The 12995-nt window shown below is 39.6% G+C and overlaps 1 pseudogene; it reads left to right on the forward strand.

Moving 5' to 3' along the window:
- Nucleotides 1-3968: 3968 nt before the first annotated feature.
- On the forward strand, nt 3969-10914 carry LOC139444690 (uncharacterized; annotated as a pseudogene).
- Nucleotides 10915-12995: the final 2081 nt, after the last annotated feature.

Here is a 12995-nt window from a genome sequence, read left to right on the forward strand (position 1 = left end):
AGGGTGAATGCGAGTCTGTGTTTAATATTTCCTTGATCTGTGTCATCGAACTTGAGGAAATATTTGTGGTAAATATTCAGTTTCATTATTCACACCAGTCTCGACTACCTCACCAGTGCCGGAAGTACCGTGCAACTTCTCCAGTTCATTCATATTCATGATAAGTCTATTTTGGCAAGTGCAGTGATACCATGTTTAGCAAGTGTCAATACTAATCCATTGGAACATAACATGTTATGTTCTGGTAGTGTTTTGCTGTTTACTGCAGTCACTAAACAAATACTGTGTCCTCACTGCGAGATGTTATTAAATTCATGATACCCGAAGGTGGAATTGATGATTTTACTACATTTAACAGAATTGTATGTGGACAATACAGTTGTGAAAGTAAAATTGTAACATAACATTTAAGAGAGTATTTAAGAGTGTATACTCTTTAACGTGGCTAAACATTGACGTACTGAAACGAGTAGCGAAACCTTATACATATTAATAATGTAACAGAGCAACACAAAAAATAGAAACACATTTAAATAAATTTGGCCGTGTGCACATAAACAACTTGCGGGAAAAAGTATTCATATTACACTGGATTAGCATACTACAACAGAAGAAGTATTCAGCAGATTCGCCTTCAAACAAGTGAAAATGTTATAAGGCATTCAAAGTGCTGGTTGGGTATCGAGTTATATTCTCTTAAGGAAAACAAATATTGAAGCTCTAAAGTAACGGTGATCAAATTCGCATGTATCACATTGGGATTCATGGAAGCACGTGACTCATCATGTTTACAAACCCTGTCCAACAAACTTAGCTTGGTATGCTTTAAAACGATGTCAATTTGATGAACCTGAAGCATTTCTGATCAGAACCCAGCATGCTGAAACCTTTGCCATACTCAGATAATTCCTCAAAATGTTCTCAACTGAGAGATGCCTACTACATTGACTTTGTGACGCTTGGTGAATCGATGAACATCCTTGATCAATTGAAGGTTTTCTTGATATTGGATCATATTCGAGGCTCTCCCGTCCCCTCTTATATGGCTAGTAAAGTGCAAACTATTATTGCGTCCTCGACATATTAAGTCAATTCCCGAGAGAAAAAATATAATAATCGTAGAAATAACTTAAATGTCAAGGAAACGTGTTGAAATCATACCTTTGATCTTGACATTGTGTTTCCTTAGAATAAAGATTAAAGTCCTGTAACGTGATTTTAATGACGTACATCCTGTTTCAGTACCGTAAACGTCGAAACCCTATTTGTCCAGCACCTGGCAGAAGAATAAATCAACCATGTTTCTCTAAGCAACATACATCCGTACATACGTACATCTAACATGCGTTTTCTTTAAAATATGAAATAAAAATTGATAAAAATGGTGACACTGTACACAATTTTGTGTTATTTGTCCCAAATGCGATTGAAAAATCCGAGGAGGAAGAAAGCAAACTGGGCGCCGGCCCGACGTAGAAATTGCTGAGTGCTTTTAAGGTAATTCCCTCAGTGGCAGATATTTTCGTTTGGGTGACGATTTCTCCTGTCATTTTTTACCGTGTGATCGCTATTGCCGTTGGTTAAATAAAATTTTGGTCAAACATTTGTGATTAAGTATACCCTGAAGTATTTAAATTTGCAAAGTTTCTCTGTTGAGTTTACTTGCTCTTTAATAGTGGAGAGAATCATCCTCTGAAGGTGACACCATGTCTGCATGGAGGGCTGTCAGAGTTAACCCTTTCAGCTGGAGATACTTGGTGACAGATCGGTAGCCAATTTTGTTGATTTTCATCAACAGAGAATGCCTAGTCACTTTGATTCCTGCAGAAATATGCTGCCTGGTTGTGAATATGGTTTAAATGTAGCCAGTAAGCGTGGTATACTAAGTTCATGCAAACTGATAAGGGTGTACTGTTCATCCTTCGTACCTTGGCTCAGAACTTTTCAGCCACCCTTTGTAGGTACGGCACTGAGTCACAATTCAAAGCAAGTCTCTGCGTCAGGTTCTGTCACTGATATGTACCGAAGGAAAGCAAATATACCCTTACAGCTGAAACGCATAACCATTTTGTGTTGGAAGTAAAAAGTAAAAAACTTTCAATGCGCATCAGAACACTTGATGAGTGATGACAAGGCACACAGGACACGTGTCCAATATGAAGACAAAGGTCAAGGTCATGAGAACTCAGTTTCTCGCGTGTTCCCCATTAGCGTGGAGTACTGCCTGTCACATCCTTCTCATGGACGAAATGGAAGAAGAGATCACACGTTGGCGAATGTTAGCTCTCTCAGGATGTGGGCTTAGAGTGAACTGTTACTTTGGCGGTCGCAGTGGGGTTAACATAATGACATGAGTGGCTTGTTTCAATATTAGTAAATAACTTGAATATCACATTATGTTAAACGTTATGGAAACGAATTCTTCGTCAGTCAAGGAATTTACACGTTTACGCTTTTCCATGTCGCCGAAAGTATGTGTAGTCAATTTCATTCTCCTTGGATATGCCGCGATGTTTCGAAAGCTCAATGTCATGTAATGTGATACCATACGAGATGACTTTATTTTAGTCTGACGGCTCGGGGTAAATAGGCTCACACACAGGGTAAATCACACCATGTACCCCTCGAAATCGGTGGACAACTTATAATATATTGTTCTATATCAAGCACAGGATTGTTTTTAAGTTACACATACATACATACTCGAATAGATAATTCATCAACTAAAACAACAAAACGTGAGAATGTTTTAATCTTGATGAAGCAGTAGTAGTTTAATGTTTCTTATTTTCACTGTGATCATGTGTTTATTTATTCACTCATCTAGCAGGACTAGCTACAAACACTGAGGACAAGTAAAATATGGTTTCCACCAGTCCACTGGACTAATCTTAAACAAACCTAATTTAAAAGGCTGTCGAATAGTGTAGGTCGGGTTATTAGTGTGTGATCGCATCCCTCATGCTTGTCCACTTGCCTGTCTAGTCCAGATTCACCTCCCATTAACCACACGTGTTTACTGACATAATCTGATATTATAAGTAACCTCAATTCATATGACATGTAGGTTTTATAAGGTAACACCGTACTGAAACATAGTGCATGTGAGAAATAGAGGAACGGAAATATTTCCGAAAGCATTATTGAATTTTAACAATGTTGTACATGATTGAGTGTATTACGTATTACACTTCCACAGTTATATTCTAATCTGTATCAACACTTTTTTGCACCTAATCAAAACAAATTTGTATAAGGCACGTATATCAACAGCAGTAGATACATCTGATATTACCTACATCTTATGAAGTAAATGAAAATATGGATAAACACAACACAGTGTCACTAACAAATCTATTACCCACATGGTTAGCAATAATCAAGTTCATACAACTCAGATGTGCACTAGTGCAAATGTTACTGCATTCACTGATCCGGACTGCATTGTTGACGTCATTCGAATCTTATTGTGACGTAAGGTCGGAATTATGTCACACTAGAAACGACGTTATATCTGAAGATTTTTGACGGTCATACTTCAACTGAGGCTCTCTTAAAAGGCCATAGTGATTTTTCTAAAGGGGAGCTCAAAAGAAATATAACACTGGCATGTGGGTCATTCTGATTTTACAAAACTCGTTTAAGAATCGCTTGGGAAGTATATATAATTCTGACACTCGTTTAATAAATTCAGAATGACACATATGCTCGTATAATAATCTCTATATGTCACGATCAATAGTATACAGTATGACATGTGTATGGAGCAATCACCAAGGTTAAACACACGATTCCCGTTTTGCTTGGATTAACATTATCATTTTGAACTGTAAAGACGATTTAAACTGAAAGAAATTCGAACGTAACGTTTCCTCGTATCCACATTATTAAATAATAATCAATATTATTATGATTCCTTCAATTGCAATTAACACATATCCCGAATCGTATCTTCATGCCTTAACAGCATGAAGACGGACGGCAAACTGGACATCCGGTTCATCAGTAACTGGTCGGATGGAAAGGAAATGAGTGGGCACTGTTGTGACAGTGGCTTTGTTGCTGGCTGCATTGATAAGTGTGATCCAATGTTTACCCTATGCATTGATGGGTAGGTACCCTTTTTGTGACAAACTATACGAGTCAAACATGTTTCTGTATATTCTTGTTAATTTTGCAGTATCACCGCATATTTGTAATTTTAATCATGTCGTTTTAAACTTACGCTTTAATTATGTCTGTCACGTGTTTCTGTACATGTGTACCATTTGTGTGCCTTTTTTGCGTGCATTTGACTTTTTTTCTTCAAAGAAAGAATTCATGTTTTCAATACCAACTCGGTTTGCAAGTCACTCAGGCAACATAAGAAGAAGGGTGATTTGTAGATTTGACGGTGTTTCACAACAATTCTCTGTTATTCCAGGCCAGACGGAAGAGAGTCGTGCTCCCTTTACAAGAGGACCACAAACTACATAGATAACCACAACATAATCCACTTTGGAAGCAGCATTCAAGGAACAGCAAATCCTTTCATAATGCAAGTGTTCAAAGCAGTACCGGTAGGAGTATTACCTAAATTGTAAATACATCAAAGGGATACATGTCAGATTATGTGATAGGTCTTCAAGGCCACACACATGAAACCAAAACTATCCCGTGATGGTTGATAACGCGACCAACAAACAAAGTTCTCGTGATGTCGTGATGAATGATTAAATTATAAGACACGCAGATTTAGCTTGAATATTTCTGCCTGTGGTGGTAAGCAACACAGTCAATACACTGTATACATGCTCTTTTCTCCAGTCCTCGATAGAAATAACGGTGCAGGTGTATGACAATGATGACACCTCCAGTGACGATCACATGGACACACTCTCCAAGCTGATCAACATCCAGGCCACTGCTAAAGAACAGACAGCCCTGTACACCCCATACACAGTGTTGGGAAGAACAAAGTGAGTCAGACTAAGACATAACGGTGATGATACAATAGTTAGGTTAGGGGCCAGAACAAAACTTTGAGCAGAGCGAATAATCTCATGTGTTGTTTATTCACATTCATGTTTGACTGTTGCGTGCAATTTGACCAGCACCAAAGGTTTACATGTAATAATGTTTGGCTCATGGCATTACGAATAATGGCTAGACATTGACGCAGTGATATTTCTGGAGCAGGAGTGTTTTTAGTCCTTTCTGCTAAGTGACGAAGATTTTGATGGTGAAAGGTTAATTTGTTTCCCCGCAAAACACGATGTGTATAAGAAACGTTTATATTTATGAATTTTTTGTATCGAGTTGCTGGAGCTGGTACAATAAACTTTGTAATTCTGTCTCATCTGAGAGATCTTGATGGAATGATCAGTGCATTCATTCAGGCGTTGCCTCCACCATGTAAATCAATATGGAGCTCCTATGCATAAGTACACACGGTGCCATCTCTAATAAAGAATGATTCAACTGACATCACATTACCATATCCAGCTCGTGGAACAATATTGTCTTACGCCTTTTGACCATACCCAGAGCATAGTTTAAGAAAAAACCTCGACCATTTCATATTCAATTTGTTGTTGTGTATGATGAATAATGATGCAGGACCTAAATCGAAAGGAATATTTTAAACTGTAAAGTGTTTTTTTAAATAATGAGAAAGAATGTTCAAAGCACGGTGATAAAAAAAGACGACAAACTGAAATGGTTGGAGAGAATTATAATTTCAGCTTACAGATTGAGGTCCGTGCCTACTGTGACCCGGACTGGCACGAGTCTGGGTGTGAGACATATTGCAAGGCAACTACTGACGAGAGTCACTACACGTGCAACGAACACACAGGAGCAAAAATGTGCTTTAAAGGTATGTTCAGAAGGTTGATGTCAATGTTTATATGTGTACAACTGTATATACCAAAAGAATATTCAGGACGACCAAACATGTTAAAATTCAAAGGACGTTTTAGTTGTACCAAACTATCAGTTGTATAACTCTGTATAGTGTGTAAACACATGACAGAAAATCGCCATCTCACATTGTATTTATTGTCGTTTGTACCTCGCATGCCGGAGATTTCGACCAGGGAGTAATGCAAGTTCTGTTCTGTCGAGTTTGTTACTGCCTATACACTAAATTTCAAAAGAAAACTGGAATTCGTCTTGAGTTGTATCACGATCCTTCCGCTTTCAACTGTGGCAAAGTACAGTGAAACCCGGTTATCCAGACGGTCATATTCAAAGTGAAATCGATCAGATTGATTAATGTCATGAACAATGAATCATGGGTATGCAGTTATATCCCTTTGCATGTTTAGACGTTCATCTGACAGTGATCATCCAGTGGGGTATCCAGGATTTCACTCTTTCGAAAACCCCTTTGCTGTTTACTGCATGCTTGTATTCCTTGTATTCGAGCTCATGTATTTGGCATAATTCCAATTCCTGTCAATCATAATATTGCATGATGGAAGGGAGATAACTGCAATCAGGACATCGATGAGTGTGTAGAAATTAACAGCTGGTGTCAAAATGGGGGCAATTGTACAAATACACACGGAAGTTTTCAGTGCATTTGTATGGAGGGGATCAACGGTGAGTAGACTATATCTGATCAGAATATCATTTTGCGATTGATCTTTGGCTACAATATGTGAAATGGCTCTCTGGTATGGCTGTAATACATCGTTTCTACAACGGCCGAAACTCTCTATACGCGGGTAAAGATGGGGATGCAAGGTACGTTCTCCCCAACCCCCAATCTCCCCTTACATCTTTTTTTAATCATACCAAATTACTCGAGTTATCGAGTTGACATATCAATCATGCTTAACTAAAATAAACTGACTCATATTTGACAACTTGCTCCCCGAATTATTTCCGTTCATATTTTGTTACTTTAAGTGAACCCCCATTTTCTAAAATATGTGTACACACATGTACGCATACAAACACACTTGCATGCACACACACAAACGCGCGCGCCCGCTCGCACACAGATCCAGATATATGATACATATGAAAGCAATTTGTCAAATATATTCAGATTTCCAGGCCATCTGAACCATAGGACATTACATATATCTAACATTTATAGGTGCATCTGAATATCTCCTTTGATACAAAGAACTTTGTACAAACAAAAAGGTTTTTTTATAACAAACAGAGCTAAAATCTACTTAATACAGCTAACATTCAAATATTAATTTACATAGAGAGTAGAATTCAAGAGATTTACGTTGACTGCCGAGCCAGGCCAATCTTGTTTAGTAGAAATAGCAACATACTAAAACATATCACATCTGTTATATGCTGCTTGTTATTCGCCATACACTTCCTCAACTACTTTCAGGAAGACGATGTGAAAACATCACCAACCAGTGTGCACTGGAGCCATGTCTCAATGGAGGGACATGTGACGGAAACCAAACAGACTTCAATTGCTCATGTTCAGAAGAGTGGTCTGGAGAGACATGCGCAGAGACGGTTAATCTCTGTGACAGCGCCCCCTGAAACAGAGGGAATTGTACAGAGGAAGTCTTGACGGCAACTCGGTTCAAGTGTAATTGTGATTTTGCATGGGTGGGGGAAAGATGCAGCCGAAGTGTTGGTAAGTGAAATGATGTGTTATATCTCCATATGTGTCGGTCACGTACTCCGTTCTTGAATCGAAGAAACATGCAGAAAAGTTGTTGTTTCCCGTTAGGTTTCCATTCCGCACTGGGCACGTAGGTACTCCCTCATCTGATAATTATATAGGTACAGTCTGCCTTACAGAAATGTTGCAAGTATCGAAGCGTTTTGAATAATGTCGTACATCAACAACTGTAAACAAAGGGGTAGACAAGCTCCCCACACCGGGAGGACAAGGAGGGCGTCTGTAAACAGCCGAGGGAGGTCACTCTATATCATGGCCACTACCAAGGTCAATATTATACGAGAGCCCCCATCACATTGCCTCATATTATCACCTTGAATAAAGTTATAGTATGCAGTGGCACATGACAGAAGCTGTAGATGCCGTCAGACAACACTTCTGGTTGTCAAATTACAGTTTAGTTTAAGCTTATTCTTAAAAAGTTTAGTTTAAGCTTTTTCTTAAAACCTCTTGTTCTTTGTTTTCAGACATTATAAACATAAGGTTGAGATTGATCATACAAATAGAGCTAACCTGACTGATGGCTTGAACCGACTCATTGCCGAACTTGGGGAAATTCCAAGAAAAGTGGATGTCCAGATTACAACAAACAAACACACAGAAAGCAAGTGAGTGACAAACAGTGAGTGAGTGAGTTGGGTTTAGGTCCGTTTTGAACAGTATTCCAGTTATATCGCGGTGTGTCAGCCTTATGTGAGAGGAAACGCCTAAGTGGTGCAGGTCTTAGACGTTTACCACTTTGGTAAAACCCACGAGTATGGGTATGGATCAAACAAACCTAGAAACATAATCGGGGCGAACCCGGTTTCGAAAGGGACGCAACTCTGCATAGCTAATTGCAATGCCTTGGGCGACTGAGCCACCCGTGCCCTCGAATGACAAACAGCAAGCTGCGAAACCAGAACACCAAATAAGGGCTTGCAATGGCTTTAGTATTTGAGTATCCCGTCCTGCAATGAATGTCACGATCTCAACTAAGATTGTTTTGAACATGAATTTCAGCTATATTTCAACGTACGTACAACTCTTTTCTGCTGTGGAGAACGACACGTTTCTGGATAGTGCTTCAGTAAATGTGATCTTCGAATCCAACCGTGATGACGTCCTCATTGAATATCTGCCTCTTCCGTTGTACCCTCCCCGACAAGAAGAGCAGTCCACGGTGAAGAAGCCTCAAACAATGCCAACAGAGGTTGTTGTCGATGTCTTGTTAATGTTTATGTAACAACGTGTGCCATATGTGGCTTTTATTCATAACATAGAATGTATTGCCTTTTGTAAGGACGTACCTTTGTTTGCTTGTTGTGCCACACGAAGAAGTATTCCAACTATATGAGACCCTTGAAGGTCCGGGGTAAAATAGGTCTTCAGCAACCTATGCTTGCCGTAAAAGGTGACTATACTTGTCGTAAGAGGCGACTAAGGGTATCGGATGGTCAGGCTCGCTGACTTGATTGATGCATGTCATGGATCCCAATTGCGTGGGATATTAATCCCTGGATTGTCTGGTCCAGACTCGATTATTTACAGATCGCTGCCGTATAGCTGTAATATTGCTGAGTGCGGTGTTAAACAACAAACCAACCAAACCAACTATATGACGGCGGTCTGAAATTGTCGAGGCTGGACCAAACAATCCAGTGATTTACGACATGGGCATAATCCACACACTTGGGATACAATGACATGCAATCAGTCTAGTCACCGATCCTGAACACCCGATCCAATATTGCGTTGTACAAAGAGAGCTGTCAATGAAGACAGGCATTCTGAAGAACTTTCTAGTCAGACCTCTTAAAACAATCGAGCTAATCCCTCAAGACATATATTATGCACCGTCCATTTGAACTAGCATTGTTTTGAAGAAACGAATTTGTTTCAGAAATTACTTGGAAAAATATAGTTTAATCTTAGGTTTTACACACATAAATGATTGTCATCTAAAAATGCTAGATGTCCCCAGGAGATTGTTAACTCGGAATCTCCATTCAGAGGAAGCTTTGACTGAAACAGTTTATTGTCGCTAACAAAATTTCCAGGTCACAACACCCAACATGAGGGGCACGGTGAGAAATATGTATTCACGTAACCAGCGAAATTCATAAACTTTTAGATATTTTTGTCTTACATTGTACTGATATATGTTTATGCAGGGAACGCGCAGTGGGGTTATCAATAATGATTCCGTACAGCAATGTTATAGACACATGTAACCCTAAACTGTTTAGACGTGTTCAGCGGACAAATAAAACTTTGATATCTAAATGATTTATTACAATGCACTGAGAAGTAATAACATTCGAAAATAATTCTTTTTTATTAAGCATTGAAGTCAATTGCAACAACTGTCATTTATTCGATTTTCAAGGGACAAGTCGCAATGCACAGACGACGACAACGATCAAATCAGCTCATGTGAGATGGATGTGCCATGCAGCAGGAACCCAGACTCAGCTGGTGCCATTACAGGGGATCTTCAGGATGCAAGTGCATCTCCAGATGGTTACACACGTCTCCTCTTCCATGACGTAGATGAAGGGACACTGGACACACACAGTGATGACACATCCAACATCCACCGGGCAACTGGAGATATGACTCTTGACTCGTGGAGCCGAGAGGGAGCAAGCGTTTCTCCAGATGACAACGCTCGTCTTGGTGACGTAGCAACACTTGATACTTGCCGTCGTGTCACATCATACATCCAACCAGTAACTGGAGATATGACCCTTGTCCCGTGTAGCCAAGAGGGGGCAAGCGTTTCTCCAGATGACAACGCTCGTCTTGGTGACGTAGCAACACTCGATACTCGCCGTCGTGTCACATCTTACATCCAACCAGTAACTGGAGATATGGTCCTTGACCCGGTGAGTCTACAGGGAGCAAGCGTTTCTCCAGATGACAACGCTCGTCTTGGTGACGTAGCAACACTCGATACTCGCCGTCGTGTCACATCTTACATCCAACCAGTAACTGGAGCTATGGTCCTTGACCCGGTGAGTCTACAGGGTGCAATCGTTTCTCCAGATGACAACGCGCGTCATGATAACGCAGCAACACTCGATAGTATCCACCTTGTTGCATCTTATATCCATCAAATTATTGAAGATATGACCCGTGACCCTTGGAGTCTACAGGGTGCAAGCGATATGACCATTGACCCGTGCCATCTACAGGATGAGGAAGAGGATGAGTACACTGTCATCGATGACAACGATGTTGAAAACATCTCCCAGGGAGACCCTTATGAAAAGATTAAGTTTTAGTCATCCTAGATGATGTATTGATCAAGCAGTAAGGTAATGAATGTACTCGATACACGACTCTTTGCGTGTGTACCTGGTACAAGAGTTAACAAGAGTTTGATGTCATTCCGATATGATATAATATACATATAGGAGATTTACAGTAAACTATAAATGTGGGATTAAAAAAATTATTGAGCATATTAAAACAAGTGTCATCCAAGCAATATTTCTGACACAAAACGTTAGAACGTATTCGTATTCCGGTAACTATCGAGAGTTAATTAGCACAGTTATCACGTGACGTGACGTGACGTCATAGTGGAGAATTGATGTACAGACGATCTCGTTTTCTGGCATCACCTGACAATACCGTCGATGAAAACGCTAAATGACCTTACACATATTCGCCCATATCGATATGAGCCAGCAGTTGTCTTAACAGCAGCGAGGACAGCGAGGAAGATCTACCGAGTGAAGACGATCAGTCTGATGTCAACACGGAAAGACTAGGGAACACAATCTGGTGCCAAACGCTATCCTGACATTTCTAAATAAAATGGATGTTTATCAATAAAACATAATTCGTTAGACAGTTATTCTTGTGTAAAATATGCAAGAAAAAATTAGCATAGGGCTATTTAAGCTTAATCTGTTTTCATTACAAATGAATGTTATGTATTAAAAGTGTATTGTCAAGCAGTGGTTGGTTCATTTACTACTTCCGTGTTAACAGTTATAATAATATGTACTTCATTGGTCAATAGAGGGATAATAGACACTTGCTTTAGCTTACTGCATGCATAGTGACTCCACTCGTCTTGTCAAAAGAACATCCATCCTTTTAACATGGACTGACATATATTAGAGAGAGACACAAATGAAACATGAAATAAATTTATTCAACAACCAATACATCAACTAAACTGACAATATCGCACTAAAAATGTTTGTCACATTATAATTTCTCTAAAAAATGTACACCAAATTCATACTTATTTAACCTAAAACAGTTTTTTGTCAAAAAATAACTTATCCCAGAATTGAACAGAAAATAAAAATGTTCGTCGGTGGTGGTGAATCCAGATATTTTTTAGAAATTTCACATGAAATCGCACCCTTATAATGCTTTTGAGATTTGTGTTGTGTAGTATTCTGGTTTCTGGAGTGAACAAATGAGACTTGGAGTGATAAATTAGATGTTATTCGGGATTCAGGGAAGGAGGGGGTTGGTACCCTTAAAAATGTAGATATGTTTATCCTTCGTGGTTTGTAAATAGATAAATGAGACCTTTCCCACAATCACACAAGGGTGACAAGTACGCAAGACCATGAACTGAATATGTAAATTTATGTACACAAAAATTGTGCCAAATATATAACCTTAGCATGTAATCTGATCACTATGCATGGTCCTTTGTAATTGTTGCACGAGGGTAGTCAGTCATTGATTACATGTAACAATGAATGCAAAACTTATTTTCGTAACCAGGTTGGTTCACCTTGTGTGAATCTCTCTCACAGACCGATGCCTATAAGTGCAAGAATCACTAAACGGCATGTCCAGTCGGTTTCCATGTTCCTTATCACTGACATCGCTTTATCTACCCGGGAAGATCCGCGTTAGAATAGGTGTTCAGCATGCTTGCTGTAAAAGGCGACTATGCTTCTTGTAAGAGGCGCCTAACGGGATCGGGTGGTCAGAGTCGCTGACTTAGTTGATGCGTGTCACCGGTCCCGATTGCCTGGATCGATGCTCATGATGTCAATCACTGGATTGTCTGGTCCAGACTCGATTATTTACAGACCGCCGTCATATAGCTGGTATATTGCTGAAAGCAGCGCTAGACAACAAACAAACAAACAAAAACAAGCAAAACATCGCTTTATCCAAACTAAATCGCTAAATCAGACTTTTCGCTTGGAACTTTCAAGAAATGACACTTCGTACTGTTCTAAGACTAATACACTCCTACACCCACACAATACGGAAAATCACTTCAGTGTCATGTTGATTAATGCACGGTAAACGAAACAATATGTCGGACGGCTCTCCACTATGACGTCACAGCTATAGCTCGGCCCCCAGCTGGAATGTCAAT

The sequence above is a fragment of the Haliotis cracherodii genome, unplaced genomic scaffold (genome assembly GCF_022045235.1).
Source record: "Haliotis cracherodii isolate W230 unplaced genomic scaffold, xgHalCrac1.p SCAF_6, whole genome shotgun sequence".
Taxonomy (NCBI): Eukaryota; Metazoa; Mollusca; class Gastropoda; order Lepetellida; family Haliotidae; genus Haliotis; species Haliotis cracherodii.